An 18,164-nucleotide genomic window follows, 5' to 3' on the forward strand; every position below is an offset into this window, starting at 1 on the left:
CCTTGGTGTGTACGTCATTGGATATGTCTGCAATATTGACATATAAATCTATGGCAGTGGTTTTATTTAGAATTAGCTGATATACTTTGTGCTCCAAATTAGTTTCACATATTTAATTTAGTCTCTTTTGTCCCATTTTAGCTCCCCGCACTGCATGAAAAACATGCATATACTTTAAAGCTATATGGTTATGTAAATCTATTTTATGCAAACTTACCTAGATAGTATTGGGTCTGGACTGAACTTGGGAGTGGATCTTCCTAGACCCACACTTTCGACTATTTCAGATCTATCATTTTACACTGATACTGACAATTGGAACTTAGAATTTTTGAGAATCATTTCTAACATATTATAAGGTAATAAAAACATGTTATTGGAATACCATTAGTAACATTAGAGAGGGGAAAAAGGAGCAGAATTTTATTGGTTGTTCATTGAAAATGTTAGCTGTGATTAGTTACATAATCCTACATTAACCTGTAAATTAAAATTCCTTGGTGCAATTTGATGGCTGATTTAATTTTGTCTTTCTTTGTTTGCCGCAGGCTAATTCCATTATGAATTCTTTATACAGCCTTTTCCCTCAATGATTAGCAGCTTCTACTCAAGTTCTGATTACTATTGTACACTTAGCACTACATAAAGCCGGGGATTAATATTCCCCTGAAGAATTGTTGCTATGGATCTGCTCTATTCCTTCTAAGAGATGTTTCTGCAGCTTCAATTGTCCATAAATTATGATCTCTAGTGAATTATCAGTGGGAGTGAGCTGAGCTTAACAAGCTGAAGAGTGCACTCTAGTTCAGAGAGAGAAAAGGCAAGGGAGAAAGAGAAAGAGATTCTCAATTATTAATTGTGAGGTTGGATCATTCAGAAGAAGTGATATTTTCCCCAGCTCTATCCTTATAGACATGTACAAATCAGAGTGAGGTTGTGGGTTAAAACAGAAGCTTTAAAAATCTTTCAATATTTAGTGACTGTAACACGCCAGAGGGCCTAAATTACCTGTAAACAGGGAAAGAAAATGCTGGCTGTGCTACTCAGTAATGAAGCAGAGCTATAGGGTGTGTTTTATTTTTAGAAGCGGCATTGTCTTAATTCATGAACGGTGGTTTCCCCTCTGTCAGTTTAGGAATATGTATTTGGATACCATTGTTTTAAAATGCCACTGGGAATAACAGAAGAGTTGAATGGAAAATAGACCTAAGGATTTTTCAAAATGAGCAAGGCTTTTCTCAAGAAATTGGTCTTTCCAGGAAAAGTTGATGTACAGCTTGGGAAGGGTTCCTCAGTTTTATTCTGCTAGGACTCAAGATCAGGGATGGATAATATTTGGGGTTGTTTTTCCTTGGAATTAGCATAACAGGAGACTGTGTACCGGGTTAATTTGGAGTGTTAGTCTAAATAATCCCAGGTACCCATTCCTTCCACTACAGAGCAGTCTGCTGGATGGATTCTGGCTCTTCTGAAGGATACTGTGGTCCTGTGATGTGTGGCAGAAGTGCTTACTGGCTCAGATGCTGAGAGCGAGTTTAACTGGAGAAACCCATTGGAATCAGGCTGAGACCACCAGGCTTGATGAATTGCTAGCTTTTACCAACACATGTTACAGTCCAAGGAAATACACATCTGAATAATGCATCATGTTCTCTTCTTTCTTTCCTCTTAATTCCCTTCTTCCTTTTTACTTCCTTTCTCTACTTTATTCTTCAACCTTTCTTTTTTGGATTTTTCTTTTTCTTTTCTCATTCCTCCTGCAGCCACTCATCCCCAAAGGGCTAAAATATGCTGGCATTTTAAAGTTGAAGCAGAATGGTGAATTTTATTGCTACTTGGAAGGCAGCTAAGAGCAGAGTCCTGAGGGAAGTGAGATAAAATAATGGAGTTAGAGCAATGTACTTAACAGAACAGACACAGTGGAAAGAATCTTTTCCAGGAGTTATCACTTGCTGGTTTTCAAATTGCAAAGCAACAAATTATATACCAAGTCCAGGTAATTCTGTTATTGAGGAAGTGGTTCCTGCCTGTGACTCGTTCTTAAACTGAAGTCTCAAATTGGATGCAGCAGTTCTGGAAGTGGAGGTAGTATCTGTGTATCAGATCCCATTCTCTGTAACGTGTTTCTGGGCAGTCAGTCTGGGGCCATATGCACACATGCATGTACATACATGCAGAAGTCCTGCAAGTCTCATTTGGGGTTCAATGCAGGACATGAGCTTAGGGAGGGGGACAGTATCATTATTTATTCTCCAAACTTCAACACTTCTGAAAATGAAAAGGCTGTTATTAATAATGGAGCCATTGTTAATGACAGATGTAAGGGAGATGGTCCCGGCACCGAGGATATGTATCACCTTAGTCTTGGATGAAGACTGCAGTCAAGTCCTGAAGGCAGAGTCTCCTCCCTGAGCCCCTAGTCGCAGGGCTGCCCTTTCTTTCCACCACCTGCTTTTGAGCTTTCTTTTCGCATTGAGGAATTTGGCTTCTCAAGACTCAGAAACTGTCTCCTTCCCTGTGTTTTCTCAGACTCCTTTACACTGGGGCACAGATATGTGACCCTGATTTGCCCACCAGACACAGTCACAAGGAACTTGGCTTGGAAGCTAGTGACATGAAGGACCAGGGTCTCTGTAGAGCTTCTCATGTTTTGTTTTTTATTTTATTTTTTAAATTTTTCTTGGCTGTGCCACATGGCATGTGGGATCTTAGTTTCCCAACTGAGGACCCCACCTGTGTCCCTTGTAGTGGAAGTGTGAGGATTAACCACTGGACCACTGGGGAAGTCCCAGAGCTGCCTATGATTTCCAGGTGCAGCAAAGATGGTGGTTGTACTGTGGGACCCGGAGCCCCAGGCCAGTCTGGGCAATTGTGGCTACATTCCAGACTTTCTGCCTCCCAGCCTCCTTCTCTTGTCCCCTGGAGATTCTGTGAAAGTGAGTAGCTCATCATCAAGGAGTTGCTGTTAGAATTAAATGTGAAACCACATGGGGGACAGTTAGAGCACGCTGGTCACAACTCACTGTCTTCGGGGAGCTTGGTCTTGGATTTCCAGATGCAGGGCCTGGGCAGCAAGCCCTGAGGGTCGATGGAGGAAGCTGCCAGGGGAAGCCTTAGCTTCCCTGTAACCTGGAAATCCAGCGTCTGCCACCATGAACATGCTCACCTTCCTGGGCTTTGGTGGCGGGAACGGGGAGCCAGGGGCTATCTGGACCATGGTCCTTAGAAAGTGTGTGCTCTCTGGGAGCACTTAGTGCTGTTTCTAAACAACGTAACCAATGGCATTTGGAAAGAAAAGTTCTATTTCATGGATTATTGTTCCTGGCCCCACCTGATGCTCTCCCAGCATGTGGAGCATGTGGCCACTCAAACCCTCCTCTCCACCCATTTCCACACACCCTGCAGAACAGTATGATCCCAGACAAGATCCAGAGTTACATAGTCTTCCAGTCACATTTAATACACATCTTTCACCATCCGATGACATTTTTAGTAATGTTCTGTGTCCTAGTGATGTTTCAGTGCCCCTTACCAATTGGACCCTGCACAACTTCTCTCTGACCCCATCCTGCTGTCTAACCCAGCTCTGCTTGGGATGGACTTGAGGTCAGAAACTGAAAGAAGTTTTTTGAAGACATGTTTTACCTACGTGATTTGGCTAAATACCCGTCTTGAATCCAAATGTGAAGGAAGAAGAAAGCACCTGATACTTCCTTTATTTTGGCATAGAGTCCCATTCAGTAGCATCTTGACTTCCTGTGGGGGAGTGAAACGTCCTGCTAGAACTTTGTCTCCCAGAGACTGTAGTTCAGCCCGCAGGCAGGAATCTGGCCCAGTGGAGCCCCCAGGCCCCGCCTCGGGTGATGCCGGCTGTGTAGCGCTGGCTACAGGGGGATTTTATGTCACATGACTCTGGGGGCCCTGGTTTACAGCATGCTTACCTGCAGCTGGGCTCCCCTTGTGACTCAGCTGGTAAAGAATCCACCTGCGGTGTGGGAGACCTGGGTTCGATCTCTGGGTTGGGAAGATGCCCTGGAGAAGGGAAAGGCTACCCACTCCAGTATTCTGGCCTGGAGAATTCCATGGACTGTATAGTCCATGCGGTCGCAAAGAGCCGAACACGACTGAGCCACTTTTACTACCTGCAGTTAGGGCTAGATTCCCCCCAAGGCATGTGGGAAATAATATGAGTAGAGTGAGAGAATATTAGAGGTGAAAATAAGTGGTTTAGTTTCTTTTCCTACATAAGGAAAATAAGGCAAGGGTACTGAAATGACTTCTACCACATCATCATCTGAATTCTAGCAACTTACACATCCTATGTGTCAGGCCTTGTTCTAACCTTAACCATTCTGAACATTAGCTCATTTGAGCCTCATGACAGTTCTGTTAGGTGTGTATCATCATCATCACTGTTTACACTGTTTACAGATGAGAAGACAGAGGCATGAAGAAGTAAAAAAATTGACCTTTATGAATCATGTAAATGGCAGATGGCAGAGCCAGAGTTAGAAGCCCAGACATTCAGCTTGAGGGTCCGGGTGCTCCTCAGCCACTGTGCTCTGTGCCTCTGGAGCGCAGCCCCACTGAACCTGAGTGTGTCTGCTCTTGGGGGTAGTGGACTCTCCCCACCGCTGTCTCTCTCTTTCTTTCCTTCCCCGTCACTTACCCGTCTGTCTGCAAGTGTAAGAGTGAGGCTCCTCTCCACTGAGGCTGCTCCTCTGTGACTGCTGTCCCAGCCTCATTCCGATCTTCATTCTGACATTTTCATGCCCACCGCCTCCTGGTTTTTACTGCCGCTTTTCTCGCCAAATACAAATAATGACTGTTCTTTTGCTGTTGCTTGTTTCTGGTGCAGTGGGACAATGAGGGGAGCACAGAGCAATGTTTCTCAGAACACGGCTGTGGCGAGCCTTGAAAAGAGGGAACCCTGGTAACACACCCAGCGGCAGAGACAATTTCCTTGCTCCATTGACGCCTCTCCCAGGGAGGAGATTCTCAGTAGAGGAGCCAACTCTGGATTCAGAGGAAGCAGTGGCAGTCTCAGTGGTGTGTGTGGCGTGCGTGTGTTAACAATCACGGTGCGATGAAGGTGCTGGGGTCTCAAGCTCCCTGATTCCCTGAAGAGCATAGGCAATGACACTTAAGGCGGAAGTTCAACATTTTCCTGCTCTCCTATCTGCCACTGTGAGGGAGCGAATGAAAACCTCCAGTGAAAGGACCTCGGATTCTATGGATGCCTCTCTTGCTTTTTATTTCCTCTCCATTCTAGCCACAGCTCACATTGACTTTTGAGCCAAAGAAGGTGAATAATTTTCCTTCGCCTTTGCTGAAAGACTTGCTGTCAAATTCCCTGCAAGTGGATTCCCCTGATTTGCATGAGAGGGAATATAATCTGATGAAGATGTCAGTGTACACAATTGTTTTCCTATCTGCAGGCTTTCTGTGTCTTATTTGGAAAGCATCTGATTTAAATATGACCGACCATTTAGAGCAACTTATAGGGTTTACATGATGCCAAGTGGTCACGTCTTTAAAGACCTCTTGGTTTGTATCATTAGGGAAAAAAATTATACAAAGGAACTTATTTACAAAACAGAAATGGACTTACAGACATAGAAAACAAACTTATAGTTACAAGGGGAAAGGGGGAGGGATAAATTAGAGATTTGGTTTTGACAGATATACACTACAGTATATAAAATAGGTAAACAATAAGGTCCCACTGTACATATAGAACAGGAAGCTACATTCAATATCTCATAATAACCTATAATAGAAAAGAATATGAAAGAGAATATATATATGTACTGTATATGTGTGTATGCACATATATATATAGTGCATATATATAGGGAAAGAAAGTGTTAGTCTCTCAGTCGTGTCTGACTCTTTGCAACCCCATGGACTGTAGCCCACCAGGCTCCTCTGTCCATGGTATTCTCCAATCAAGAATACTAGAGTGGGTTGTCATTCCCTTCTCCAATATATACCTAGAGAGAATATACATATATATATGTATGTATGTGTGTATATATATATTATCTATATATATGGACTTCCCTGATAGCTCAGATGGTAAAGTGTCTGGCAACAATGTGGGAGACCTGGGTTCAGTCCCTGGGTCGGGAATATCTCCTGGAGAAGGAAATGGAAACCAACTCCAGTATCCTTGCCAGGAAAATCCCATGGACGGAGGAGCCTGGTAGGCTACAGTCCATGGGGTCGCAAAGAGTTGGGCACGACTGAGCAACTTCACTTTAGCTCTTTAGCTTTATATATATATATATATATATATATATATATATATATATGTATAACTGAATTACTGTGTACCTGAAACACTGTGAATCAACCATACTTCAATTAAAAAAGAGCTCTTGGTTAATTACAACTTTTCTTCTTTTTATGTCAGTTCATCTTATCATGCTTATGGTGATAAGAACTTTTGTCCATTTATATTAAAAATACTATGAAAGATAAGATACAGAAAGTAAAAAATGGACACCAAGACACATTTTAAAATGCATTTTGATGTCATTGGAAATTTGGAATGAATCCCACATAAATAAGATTCTAACACATTGCAACTATGTAACACTTTACCATTTATAAAATAGTAGTATAATCTTAGGCAAGACAGTGAAAGCCTCTTTAACTCCTACGGCTGAAACAACGCAGCTGAAACTCTTCAGCGCCCTCTTTCAGCCAGAGCCCCCACCCTTGGGACCCTGAGCGCCTCCTTCGCCCACTTGGCCCTGAAACGGGGCTACAAGGAGTCAGGAATGACCCTGTGTTGTGAGGAGTGCCAGTGGTCCTGACTTGCGTACACCCCTCACTTTTGCATGGTCTTTGGTACTCCACACTATCTTTTGTGGGCAGATTTAAGCTTTCTTACGGTAGCTGATAGGATATTTCAAAGTTTTGGTGTTGCCTGCCAACTTCTAACAGTTTGCGCAGTGATTCAATCTTTAGTTGTGCAATATATTTATTTATGAAGTTATTTAAATCTTTTATCTAATTTTCCCTGATGACTGGAAAAAAAATCCAAAACAAGAGAATGATAATGTTGATATGGTGATTAAAAGTATAGGTTCCATCAAATGAATGTCCATGAAAAAGGTTGAATCATCTTAGGTATGTTGTATGTGTTTTGGGGTATGTTCTAGCCTTGAGGTATGTATGTGTTCTAGCATTGGCGTATGTATGTGTTCTAGCTTTGGCATGTGTATGTGTTCTTCTGTTGGGGTATGTATGTGTTCAGCATTGGGGTATGTGTGTGTTCTAGCATTGGGGTATGTGTGTGTTCTAGTGTTGAGGTATATATATGTTTTTTGCGTATGTTCTAGCATTTTTCAGCCTATTAAGTCAGGCAAATGAGTAAGAAAAGAGAAAATGATAGGATGCACAATATGATAGAGAAAGATTATTAAAGACTATGTATAAAAACAATTCTGTAAGATTATTTTCTTTTTTATTAACATATAGTTGATGTACAATATTATGTAAGTTACGTGCATGCGTGCTGCATGCTAAGTCCCTTCAGTCTTGTTTGACTCTTTGTGACCCTATGGACTATAGCCTGCCAGGCTTCTTTGTCTATGAGATTTGTCTATGTCTATGAGATTCTCCAGGCAAGAATACTGGAGTGGGTTGCCTTTTCCTCCTCTAGGGTATTTTCCCAACCCAGGGATTGAACCTGTGTCTCAATTGAACCTTGAACCTTGATTGAACCTTATGTTTCCTGCATTGGCAGCAGGTTCTTTACCACTAGCGCCACTTGTAAGTTACATATGTACAATATGTGTGTGCTGTGTCCAACTGTTTGTGACCCCACGGACTGTAGCCTGTCAGGCTCCTCTGTCCATGGGATTTCCCAGGCAAGAATATTGGAATGGCTAGCCATTTCTTCCTCTAGGGGATCTTCCTGACCCAGGGATTGAACCCATGTTTCCTGTGGCTCCTGCATTGCAGGCAGATTCTCTTTTTGTTGTTGCTATCCAAGGTTTATTAAAATATATCTCATTGTGTTTTTTTGAATTAATAAATTTATTTTAATTGGAGGCTAATTACAGTACTGTGGTTTTTTCCATACATTGACATGAATCAGCCATGGGTGTACATGTGTCCCCCCATCCTGAACCCCTCTCCTCCCTCCCTCCCCATCCCATCCCTCTGGGTTGTCCCAGAGCACCAGCTTTGAGTGCCCTGCTTCATGCATTGAACTTGCACTGGTCATCTATTTTACATATGGTAATATACATGTCTCAATACTATTCTCTCATATCGTCTTACCCTCACCTTCTCCCACATAGTCCAAAAGTCTGTTCTCTACATCTGTGTCTCTTTTGGTGTCTTGCATATAGGATTGTCATTACCATTTTTCTAAGTTCCATATATATTCATTAATATACTGTGTTGGTGTTTCTCTTTCTGGCTTACTTCACTCTGTATAGTAGGCTCTAGTTTCATCTCCCTCATTAGAACTGAATCAAATGTGTTCTTTTTTATAGCTGAGTAGTATCCCATTGTATATATGTACCACAACTTCCTTATCCATTCATTTGCCTGGACATCTAGGTTGCTTTCATGTCCTAGCTATTGTAAACACTGCTGCAGTGAATACTGGGGTGCACGTGTCTCTCTCAATTCTGGTTTCCTTGGTGTGTGTGCCCAGCAGTGGGATTGGTCAGTCATATGGCAGTTCTGTTTCCAGTATTTTAAGGAATCTCCACACTGTTCTCTATAGTGGCTGTACTTGTTTGTATTCCCACCAATAGTGTAAAAGGGTTCCTTTTCTCCACACCCTCTCCAGCATTTTTTGTTCGTAAACTTTTTGATGGGAGCCATTCTGACCGATGTGAGATGGTACCTTATTGTGGTTTTGATTTGCATTTCTCTGATAATGAGTGATGTTGAGCATCTTTTCACATGTTTGTTAGCCATCTGTATGTCTTCTTTGGAGAAATGTCTGTTCAGTTCTTTGGCCCATTTTTTGATTGATTTGTTTATTTTTATGATATTGATCTGCATTTGCTGCTTGTATATTTTTGAGGCTAATCCTTTGTCTGTTGCTTCATTTTCTATTATTTCCTCCCATTGTGAAGGCTGTCTTTTCACCTTGCTTATAGTTTCCTTTGTTGTGCAAAAGCTTTTAACTTTAATTAGGTCCCATTTGTTTATCTTTGTTTTTATTTCCATTACTCTGGGAGGTGGATCATAGAGGATCTTGCTGTGATTTATGTCAGAGAGTGTTTGCAGGCAGATTCTTTACCACCAAGCTACCAGGGAAGCCCTGTGTTCCATTTATAGTTATTATAAAATACTAGCTATATTCCCTATATTGTGCAATATATCCTTGTGGCTTATTTCATATCTCACAGTTTGTTCCTCTTAATCTCCTACCCTTATCTCGCCCCTTTCTCTCCTTCCCTCTCCCCACTGGTAACCACTAGTTCGTTCTCTCTACCCATGAGTCTACTTTTTTAGTTAGATTCACTAGTTTATTGTATGTTTTAGATTCCACATATAAGTGATATCATACAGTATTTGTCTTTGTCTGTCATGTAAGATTATTTTTAGCTCTTTGAGAACAGAACCTCTATGCAAGTTTATGGTTTAGTTCACAGACCTTTGACTCTTAGACATATTTCAGTGTTGGTATAGATGAAATTAGGAGACACAGACTGCATGGAGTGGAAGGGACTTAATGCTTTTATCGAAAGGAGTGGATGGTGGCAGTGATGGCTGGAGACTTGGCTTCAGAGAACTAACTGAGCAAGATGAGGGGAGAAGAAGAAGAAACATAAGTCAGCAGCAGTGATGTAGAGTGGACAGTCCTAGAAGGCATGAGAGCTCGACAGGAAGGGGGAGGTGAGCCTCCCACTGAGGGGGATGCGTCTAGGAGCAGGAACCATCAGGAAGTCATACAGAAAGCTTTAAATCCCAAGAGGAGGGGGAGGACAGAGCGCTCTGCTTGCTCAGGAAGAGATGAACTCACAGTTGGTGGAGAATCAGGGAAGGGTTCAGGATGTGTACGACATTTGAGCTGAGCCTAGAAGAATGCAATAGATTTTCCTTCCAGCTAGAATTTTTGGGAAATGATATGATGAGAGCCTGGGCTCCTTGGTGAGAAGATCCAGAAGCCAAAAGTTGACATCATTAGAGCAGGGTCTCTTGGGGTTCGGTAGACAGTGATGAACAGAATGAGGATAGTTTGGTATAAATAGGAGATGTGGACTTGAAGCATAATATACTGTTCAGTAGGTGTGTTGGGAGAGAGGCTGGAGATGGAAATTGCAGAGCCAGGGCTCTATTGCCATCTTACATGGAGGTATTAGCGGTGTGAAAAGGGGTGGACTAAGAGAGGTTATCATGGGAAATGAAGACCCAATGAAAGGACGGTGGATGAGTTAGCATGGTTCAGGCTGGTCCCAGGTGGAGCTTTCCCTCCTCATTGCCTCCAAGCCATTACAAATATGACAGTGCTTCATCTTCTCCACTGTTGTCCTCATGTCTGCTGGGGTCAATACCTAGGGATGCAAGGTTTCTCTAAGAATTGAGACTGAACCACTTGTAAAAGAATGAAACTAGAACACTTTCTAACACCATACACAAAAATAAACTCAAAATGGATTAAAGATCTAAATGTAAGAAACTATAAAACTCCTAGAGGAGAACATAGGCAAAACACTCTCTGACATAAATCACAGCAGGATCCTCTATGACCCACCTCCCAGAATATTGGAAATAAAAGCAAAAATAAACAAATGGGACCTAATGAAACTTAAAAGTTTTTGCATAACAAAGGAAACTATAAGCAAGGTGAAAAGATAGCCTTCAGAATGGGAGAAAATAATAGCAAACAAAGCAACAGACAAAGGATTAATCTCAAAAATATACAAGGAACTCCTGCAGCTCAATTCCAGAAAAATAAATGACCCAATCAAAAAATGGGCCAAAGATCTAAACAGACGTTTCTCCAAAGAAGACATACAGATGGCTAACAAACACATGAAAAGATGCTCAACATTATTCATTATCAGAGAAATGCAAATCAAAACCACAATGAGGTACCATTACACACCAGTCAGGATGGCTGCTATCCAAAAGTCTACAAGCAATAAATGCTGGAGAGGGTGTGGAGAAAAGGGAACCCTCTTACACTGTTGGTGGGAATGCAAACTAGTACAGCCACTACGGAGAACAGTTGGAGATTCCTTAAAAAACAGGAAACAGAACTGCCATATGACCCAGCAATCCCACTCCTGGGCATACACACCGAGGAAACCAGAACTGAAAGAGACACGTTCAATGTTCATTGCAATGTTCATTGCAGCACTGTTTATAATAGCCAGGACATGGAAGCAACCTAGATGCCCATCAGCAGATGAATGGATAAGAAAGCTGTGGTACATACACACAGTGGAATATTACTCAGCCATTAAAAAGAATTCATTTGAATCAGTTCTAATGAGATGAATGAAACTGGAGCCTATTATACAGAGTGAAGTAAGCCAGAAAGATAAACACCAATACAGTATACTAATGCATATATATGGAATTTAGAAAGATGGTAATGATAACCCTATATGCAAGACAGAAAAAGAAACACAGATGTATAGAACAGACTTTGGACTTTATGGGAGAAGGCGAGGGTGGGATGTTCTGAGAGAATAGCATTGAAACATGTATATTATCAGGTGTGAAACAGATCGCCAGTCCAGGTTGGATGCATGAGACAAGTGCTAAGGGCTGGTGCACTGGGATGACCCAGAGGGATGGGGTGGGGAGGGAGGTGGGAGGGGGGTTCAGGATGGGGAACGCATGTAAATCCATGGCTGATTCATGTCAATATATGGCAAAAACCACTACAATATTGTAAAGTAATTAGCCTCCAACTAATAAAAATAAAGGAAAAAAAAAGATTGCAACCTGCATGTGAGACATCCTCCCATTAAGGTTGTCAGATAAACTATAAGCTATCTGGTTCCATTTTAATTTTAGATAAACAAGTTTTTTTTTTCCAATATAAATATATTCCCAAAACTGCCTAGGGCATACTTACATTAAAAGAGAAAAAGTTATCTGAAAAAAAAAAAAAGAATTGAGATTGAGCTTGTTCAATAATTCAGGAGCAATTCAAATGGATTCTTTTGAATCCGGAAACATTTATTTACAATGAGAAATGTGAAGGTTAGTCATTACTCCTCTCAAACAGAGGGGACAGGTTTTGAATTTTGTTGAAAACTGACTAAATTTTCTCCTTTTTCACTTAATGTTAGACTAGTTAGTTAGAAGGTGATTGTTGGTACAGTGGGTTCAAATTTAACTGTCCTTCATTATTATTTCTACTGTTGCTTTCCAGGTTCCCTGACTAAAATTGATTTGCTCTCTAAGCTGGGCTTATTTAAATTATGAACTTTTAAAATGGCTGATGGGACATTACGAAGACTTTTAATGGGCCTTGGCACTATGAATTGAATTATTTCTGTACATGAATATGAAATAGTTGACATCAGCAGGTGGTGAGCAGGCTTCTTGATGTTGTGTTTTCTAGTTTCCAGAGCACCGTTTTGGTGAGACGGACGTCTTTAGGCACTGCTTGAGGTCAGCTGTCCAGCACTGTGAGAAAGAGTTCACCTGTTATTCGAATTGAGCCACATCAGAGTTAGGCCTCCTTCATTCTTAGTGCATTTTTCCTTATGCAACAGATTTATAAACAGAGTGGGTTCTACTTAGTTTTTTCACCCTTTTCCCTTCTAGGGAGAAATTTCTTTGATTTTTATAGTTTTTCAACTTAGAACTTCCTGAGACACTAAAATCCATTTATTTTAGGATTTATTCAGATGAACTTTTGATCATGTTTCCTTGTTACGTGAAATGTCCCAAATACATTAACCAGAGGGATTGTTCTTATCTGTAAGTAGTTGTCCACTTTTTGTTTGTTTGTTTTTGATGGTTATCTGGGAGATAGATGGTCCACTGAGAAGAGTCATTTGCCTCTGTCTTCATCAGCTAGGTGGAATGGGGTGCAAAGAGCCATTCATCTATTCAAGAATTACTCATTGAGTGCCCACTTCAGATCAGGTACTGTTCTGAGGCCTGCAATCATATGGGCAATAAGATAGAAGTCCCCGTCCATGGGTTTCTGTTGTGAGAGACAGGTGATAATAAATTACCAGCTAACTATATACATGATAATGTCAGGGAGTAGTAAGCAGCATAAAGGAAAGCAGGGAAAGAGGGGATGGAGGAGGAGGAAAGTGATCATTTTCAAGTGTGGTCAGGGAAGACCTCTCTGAGGAGATGACATTTACAGTGAGGAAATCTGGCACTGGATGCTTTGCATTTGCTTTTTAATGCACAGAGTGCTTTAACAGTCATTCAGTTCTCACACCACAGCCCTGGGAAGAAGTTGCTATCCTCACTTACAGATGAAGAAACTGCGTGTAGGTGGTTAAATGACCCGAGTGTATCCACAGAGCTTGGTCTGAACTCAGACTGTTTCAGTCCAAGTGGAGTCTTTTCCTCCCACAGCACATAGCAGACCTGCCAGTAAATAGGCATGAACACACCCAAGAGAGATGCCGGCCAGGATGTAAATTCCACCAGCAAAGCTGCTAAATGCTGAGGGGGATGCCGGAAAGGATGGGTTGTCAGAGCTGTCCACCTGGGGAAAAGGAGAATGCAGTTGGATGTTCTGGTCCATGCCCACTCTGGCCCTGTCAGCTCAGAATGAGGACTAACAACAGACCTGACACTGACCTGGAGGTGTCCCCAGTAACCTTTATTTGGAGGCATTTTAAAATATATGAAAGCCGTCTTCACTTAAAATTTTATCTACCACTCCACCCCTGTTTTCCAAATCATGCCTCAGATGTTTGAGAAAAGCTGTGAAATAACTGACAGTAAGCAAAATGCACAACGTGCCTTTTTGTTCTTTCTTTTTCATTTCAGAGAATTCAGACTTTCTGCAGCTCCCTCTGGTAACAAAACATCTAAACATGTTCAAAACACTGTTGTTATCTTTCACTTTACCTTTGAGCAATGCAAAGAAAATACTGTGAACTGGCAGATACCACATTGCTAACACTCTCTCAGACATCCTAGCTGTGTTTCTGCTAGGAAGCCTCCTTCTTCCTCTCTGCAAGGATGTTTTCTTTGTATTGAGAGTATGTTTCCAGGAAGCATAGGGTTTAACTTCCTTTTTAGATGTCATCCTAGTCCTAGCAGTCGCATCTTTAAATAAGCACTGTTTAGCAACTGCATCAGCAAGGCTAGTTTCTGGCTTCACAGAAGGGATTTCACTTAGAAGGCAAAGGGACTGGAGCCCCGAGCCTTGTTTCTGGTTTTGTAGAGGATTGAGCCTGCAGAGGCAAATACGTGGCCCATGTGCCTGCCCCACCCTGAACCCATGGCAGACATCGATAATTGAACCTGAACATCTGGATATGACCTCAGGACTCTTCTGAATTCATGGCAGCCACTGCCAACTGCTAGAGTTGACCCATGGATACAACTTGCTTATCACCTCCAATGATGAGAATAGTTTTCTGCTGACAGCTGCCTTTACTGTGCTCACTGTAAATTTTACTCTTAGTATTAGCATGGCAAATAAAACAGAAATGTAACAGAACAGCTATGATGTTTATCATGAGAAGAGGGCTATTGGAGTCTCTGGGAGGGTGTGTAAACATGTACACTTTTAAAAAAAGTTCCCTAGGTTTTGCTCACATTTCTACCTCCAGTTTGAAAGATTATCAGAGCACACATTTCCAGTTTCTGGTCCAGGCGTTAACCTGCCCTCATGATGGGGTAGACACCCTGTGGGGAGGAGAGATCTAGAAAAAATCTCTGGTTGGTGAAAAGCTCTAAGAGGGCTAACCTGGCTTGACATGACCACTCATCTTCATTCCAGAGAACCTGAGCATCAGCTGAGATTCCTGAAAACAGTGGGTGTGAGTCTCCCCTCTGTCCAAGCAGAGGGTTTTCTAGCTGACGTTGCCCTTCCAGGGACTCGTTTCAGTATCAGAAAAAAGATGGTTCCCCTTGGTTGGAAGGGCCTCTTGGCACGGAGCTGGCCACCTGGGCATACATGGTCTGGGCGGGGAGGCAGATTCTCTCACAAAGACCCCACTTGTAGCTTCCACAAAGGAACTTCTCAGAATGCTCAAAAACAAGTTGTGAAAATATTTTTTTGGAGGCACCCATTAGTCCCAACAATAAATGCTCACCTTTGGAAGTATTAAGTTGGCAATTATAAGTCAGACTTCAAGTGGGAACAGGGCATCTAGTGCTTGAGAAACAGAGTCGCCTCCCATCCAGCTGACTTGTACTCGGAACTTTCCTAGGGTTTATTTCCTAGGGTCCCAAGGACTTTTAGGAGCTGAGCAAATACCAGCTCATTAGTCATAACTGTGTTTCGTCTGTGCCAGAGGACTCCCAGATATTTTAGAGGTGGCTTGTACATCTGTTTGGCCAGAGGGGATTTCATCTCCAGTGCTTAGTCGTGCTTGCTATTGTTGGTCCTATGGGGCAAGGTGAGTAGAGAACATTATGACTCTTGGTCCGTACAAGAGACGCAATGCCCTGGGAGTCTGCCCGGTGTGTGTTATTATAGCATTTGTGCCAGTCTGCTGTTCCCTGGTATAATTCATTCACTTATTTATTCAGTTATTCAGTGGCAATTAATGGTTGCCTAGTATATGCTGAGCCATTTTTGTGACAGGAAACAAAAATAAGTAAAATATTGTCCTGCCCTCATATGACCCAAAGTCTAGTGGGGAAGATAAACCCATACATATGTACTTTTCCCCATTGCTCTTTATTTTTATTTATTAAAATTTTTTCTTCCAATTTGATTGAGATATTATCCTCATAAGGTAACGTGTAAGTTTAAGGTGTACAGCATAATGATTTGATTTACATACATCATAAAATGATTATCACAATGAGTTTAGTGAACATCCATTATCTCACATAGGTACAAAATAAAATAAATATGAACAAAATGTTTTCTTGTGGTGATAATATCATAGATGTTTTAAAACCGTGAGGCAAGACATCATAGACCTAAGCGCCCCAAGCTTTCTGAGGCTTAACCAAAGTTCTCTAACCCTGATGAGGGAGTAGAGAGGAGTGGGGAGGAAGCTTCCTTGAGAGTACAACAAGCAACCTGTGTCTTAATAGATACCTAAGAGGATGCCATTTGCTTTTCTTCCTGTTACCTCCCTTCCTGGGTGGGGACCAAGATATTTCAAAGTTAGACAAACAGAAGCGGCTATTGGAGATGGCTTATCTCGAGGCAGAACGAGGATTGAGATTCTCCTGTGCATAAAAATGCACAGGCAGTGTGCCGAGAGGTGGTCAGTGATGGCGAGGTGGAGAGCTTGTGGCTTGTTCCTCTCTTGGGCAAGGACGGGTTGCCTCCTTTCTTTCTTCTGCTACGCAATAATTAATTGTCTCCTTTGAAAGGTATATATCAAACCTGTCATCCTGTGAGCAGCACCTTCTAACCTCTCAGCTTTTCATTTTCATCTAGACCCCTGATTGATTTGTTCCTGTTCCTAATTCTTTTACTTTCTACCCTCTCACCTTATCCTGACTACTTCCTTTCCCAGCACAGAATCCATGGTCCGACACTAAAAGCTCTCTGTTGTAAAGATCTCTAGTCTCTTTCTTACTCCATGCCACTCGTCTGGCAAAACACCAACCATACTTGATACCATCTGTCTGTCTCCTCCATACCTGCATCCACAAGCAGGAGATGCAGGTATGGAGAATAATGCATGGCCATGCCTTAGATTCACAAAGACACATCACAAGCGGATATACAACACTGCCTGCCCCCCACCATACTCCCCTAGCAGCCTGAGTTCCAGATGTTAGTTTGGCACTTGGCAGGCCAGGAGATAGTCAGGAGATCTGTTTGAGTGAATTTGCCTTCTTCAGACAAAAGCATTGGTTGGGAAAGGCCAGAAGCAGGGACTTTGGAGATAGGAGAGCAGTAGGAAAAGGTGAAATAGACAGAAGAAAGGAGGCTTTCACAAAGGAAAGCTGCTAATGGTGTCTGTGATCAATCACACTGACAAAGAGGCCCATGACACCGGCCTTGTTCCTCTCAGAGCATCACCGTTCTCCCAGCTGAGCCCTGTCGGGACACACCAGTGTGATTTATAGGAAGCTCTCCTGCCCTCTTCGGCAGTTTACTCCCCAGTACATGGAGTTCTTCGCTGGTTCACTTTCTCTTTGTGTGCAAGCAATGGTCACATCTTAATGCACAGCAACCTTTGGGAAATAAACACTTTTTCATCTTTCACTTGAAAGTAAAAGAATATCCCAAATTTAGCCTTGCCTGAGATTTGAGAGGTATACAGGCATTCAAGAACCAGCCTCATTTGGTTAAACCTCAGTTCTCAAGGAGATCATGTGAGTGTCTTTCATTGAGATCTTTCTTGAAACAGTTCAGTTTCCATTGCTTTTATTATGGTTTTTTGTTTGTTTGTTTGTTTGACTTTATTTGACTGAAAGCTTATTAGCAATATAATACATGTTCCCTTTATTTTTGGAGTCTTATTCTTTTTTTAAAAATTAATTTATTTTAATTGGAGGGTAATTACAATATTGTGATGGTTTTTGCCATATATCAACATGAATTGGCCACAAGTATCATTTGATCAGCACTTGCTGACTGATTAGTTGCCTGGCCTTTCACCGCCCAAGGCAGCCAGGACTGTGTAGTCTTTGGGCTAGTTCCATAGAATGTTAAGGGAAAGCTAAAAAGGTGGTTAAAAAGGTTGGTGACACTCTGGATAAAACAATCTTAATCAGGTATTTTTTTTCTTTTACTGATGACTTTCTGAGCAGTTTTTCTATGCTAAGAAACATTGAGATTTCCAAGTGAGAGATTAAGTGTATAGACTATGTTTACCTCTATTTGAACATAGGGTCTTTATTTTGTTAGAGAATCTTCTGGGACTGATATTCTATAGAGCACACTTTGGAATGTATAGCATTAAAATTTCCGATCAAGAGTAGTGAGGCAGAAAAGGAATAAAATTCAAAATAGTAAACTTCATACAAAAATAAGACAAAATGCCAAATTCTTTGTTAGTTCTGCTTTGGTAATTGTTACATCATTTCTACACTCCATCTGTGTGCTG

At 41.7% G+C, this 18,164-nt stretch overlaps 1 long non-coding RNA gene across 2 annotated transcripts in view; it reads left to right on the forward strand.

Annotated features, from left to right (window-relative positions):
- Nucleotides 1-18,164, forward strand: part of LOC110134005 (uncharacterized) — a 312,186-nt gene that overhangs the window by 166,353 nt on the left and 127,669 nt on the right. Inside the window, exon 1 of one of the 2 annotated variants that reach the window (XR_011492747.1) lies at nucleotides 17,285-17,430. The exons of the other annotated variant lie outside the window; for it this stretch is intronic. This is a non-coding gene — a long non-coding RNA (uncharacterized lncRNA). Of the gene's footprint in view, nucleotides 1-17,284; nucleotides 17,431-18,164 lie in introns of those variants that run through there. 2 annotated transcript variants of the gene reach the window in all.

This window comes from Odocoileus virginianus, chromosome 2 (genome assembly GCF_023699985.2).
Source record: "Odocoileus virginianus isolate 20LAN1187 ecotype Illinois chromosome 2, Ovbor_1.2, whole genome shotgun sequence".
NCBI lineage: Eukaryota > Metazoa > Chordata > Mammalia > Artiodactyla > Cervidae > Odocoileus > Odocoileus virginianus.